Source organism: Asterias amurensis, chromosome 4, assembly GCF_032118995.1.
Source record: "Asterias amurensis chromosome 4, ASM3211899v1".
Lineage (NCBI taxonomy): Eukaryota > Metazoa > Echinodermata > Asteroidea > Forcipulatida > Asteriidae > Asterias > Asterias amurensis.
In genome coordinates, this window is record NC_092651.1 from 3,849,372 (window position 1) to 3,852,182 (window position 2,811).

At 35.9% G+C, this 2,811-nt stretch overlaps 1 protein-coding gene across 1 annotated transcript in view; it reads right to left on the reverse strand.

Moving 5' to 3' along the window:
• Nucleotides 1-2,431, reverse strand: part of LOC139935899 (aminoacyl tRNA synthase complex-interacting multifunctional protein 1-like) — a 137,525-nt gene extending 135,094 nt beyond the window's left edge. The window contains exon 1 of the mRNA XM_071930523.1: nt 2,287-2,431. The gene's annotated coding sequence lies outside the window, so the exon portion shown is untranslated. The remainder of the gene's footprint in view (nt 1-2,286) is intronic.
• Nucleotides 2,432-2,811: the final 380 nt, after the last annotated feature.

A 2,811-nucleotide genomic window follows, 5' to 3' on the forward strand; every position in this document is an offset into this window, starting at 1 on the left:
CACAAATACAATTATATTACGGTGTTTGTTTACATGTACAATGTTTACATCGTAAAATATAACATCTTCGCTTTACACTATATCCCACTTTTCAACGTACTCGTAATAATCGTGCTTGTAACGCATCCCACTCTCCACAGAGGCTAGGGCGCCATTTTAAAGTTTTGCAAATTATTTTTTTTTCTTCATATAATATAGTTTAAACTTTTGTTTGTTATCATTATTTATTCACAGATATGAATACTATTTACAAATGCATGCGGTGAAATTGGATAGAATTCTTCTGTACACTAACTTTCACATTCAATATAAAAATAAACGAGTGTATAATTGATTACGTTATTATTTACTTCTCATGACGAGTACAAATGTTACCCCATATTTTTATTTTCAGTCATCACTTTCATATCGCACTCGTCATCTCTTTAACTTGACACACTTTCTCGTACTAAATCACGTTTATTACCGCCATTATCTCGTCAGCGAATTCGGCAAGAATGAAACGGCAAAAGATGAAACGAACTGAAGAAATTGCTCATAACTCACTAATCATCTTCAATTGAGATTTATGTCCTCAACACGTAAATTGTTTAGACATCAACGAAGTGATATCGAATACCGCTTTCTTTACGCCACTTATAAATAAAAGTATACTGTTTATGACTTCAAATACGTAATACTTGTACCGTGTTAATATCAGTACCTTTGCAATGCTTCATAATCACTCTTTTTTATGGGACATGTACAGGCAGGCAAGTACACGTACTTATAACCAATCATCATTACCAATGTAAATTGCACGGAGGTGTGTTGGACAAGAGGGTTGGACCGGGTCGGGACATTAACCAGTGCCGGGAAATCAGGACGTTGTCCCGGGCGTGCAGCCAGCAGGGACGCTGCAAGCCACATCACCACAAAGGGAAAAACAAAATTGTCACGTCTACCCACACAACATATGCTTCAAACGAGAGACCTCTTATTTTGTCAAAAATACTCCTCCATTATATTTTCCCACAAACGCTTATTAAATTACGGACAATGAAGAAATTATTTTGGTCTTTGAAAAAATAGGAATATTTTATCGAGCACAAGGGCTGACCTACATTTTCACATGGTGTGGAATTTTTAGAACATTTTATTAATCATTAATAATTTTGTTCTGATTTTTTTCAAAGGGCAAAAGACGTCACCCCAGACAATAGCAAGGTAGGAAGAACGCCTCATGCCTGGTAAAAAGTTAAATTGACAGACGGTGCAGGCAAAACAAGAAGTAATGTTCAATAAAACAGGCATGTTTTGTGGTCTTTGAAAGGAAATATTAACATTTTATCGAGTACATGGGCTGACCTACATGTGTTTACATGATGTAGGCGTTAATATTCATTTCAGACAATTTTCCAGATTTCTAAAAGGACAAAAAACACACACATGACTGCAACCAACCAAAAAATAACTCCTCACTACATTACAATTTTCCACAATGGTTTTTTAAATTACGGACAGAATGTTCAGTAAAACAGGTTTGATATTATTATGTGTTTTTTTATATATTTTTACATCGAGTACAGGGGCTGACATGTTTCTAAATAATTATGTTCACATGATGTAGATTTTTCCCTGACATTTTAGACTATTATTATTAATCGAATTTTGTTCTGATTTTGTAAAGGGGGAAAAACCCAAGACTAAAATAGAGAGATGCATTGAATATTTAATCGACAATTATTTTTTTCTGATTTGTCACAGGACTAAAAACAAAACAGACTTCAACCACCCAAGAAATCTGTTATTTTAACAAAAATAAATAACTCTAACATTATATTTTCCACAAAGGTTTCTTAAATTACGAACTTATGTTTCGGTAAAACATTCGGAGGCATTGTACTTGGTCTTTGAGAGAGAAAAAAAACCAGGACAATTTTATTGAGTACAACTTACAATACCCTAACTAATACAAAGGCTAACCTACACCATGTCCACATGGTGTAGGCTTTTAAGTTTTAGTGGATATTAAGACTATTTATCCGACAGTTTTACTATATTTTTCACGACAGTTTTACTTCTTTTTCAAAAGGCAAAAAGAACCCCAGACTAATGTAGGAAGAATGCCTCATGCTTAGTAAAACTATAGTAAAATGCAACGCATCATGCCGGGGAAAAAACCAACAACCTAGACATGGCGGCCACGGCAATATTTACGGTCAACTAAAATGCAATTGTTTCGCAAAGAACGAATGCATTGGCGATAATACTAACCAAAATAGCTCAGAAAAAGATTCTACTCACCCCAAAAGGTATTCATGGTTATAGAGGATACAAAATTTCCAACCTGCCGTCGAAAATACTTGTATTTATCCTGGATATCTTGGCTTTTAAAACAACAGCTTCCGAAAGTTTGGCGAGGGTGTGTGCTTGATGCACACCGAAGAGTTTCCGTTAGTAATCAAAGTTTTCAGAGTCAAACTTTGTGTCATATTTCACCGGGAAATAGCCCACAAAAATGCCACAAATTGTGTCCACTGTATCCATATGGTATTCCTCAGGTATGGTCCGACAAGTCATGCCAACATGGGGCAAGCAAAAGTACTAAAACTTGTGTAATTTATGTCTCAAAAAACAACATGCTGTCCATCCACGGCCGCCATTGAAGAACAATTTGCGTGTGTGTGCTACACTAACCATACCGCATTACATAACGTGTGCAGACTGACCGCATGGACAACAACTTAACAAGCAAAACTTGGCGCGTGGCCAAGGAATTTTAAACAAAAGAAAGAATGCCCAAGTGCACGCGCTCTGCAAAAGTGGAAA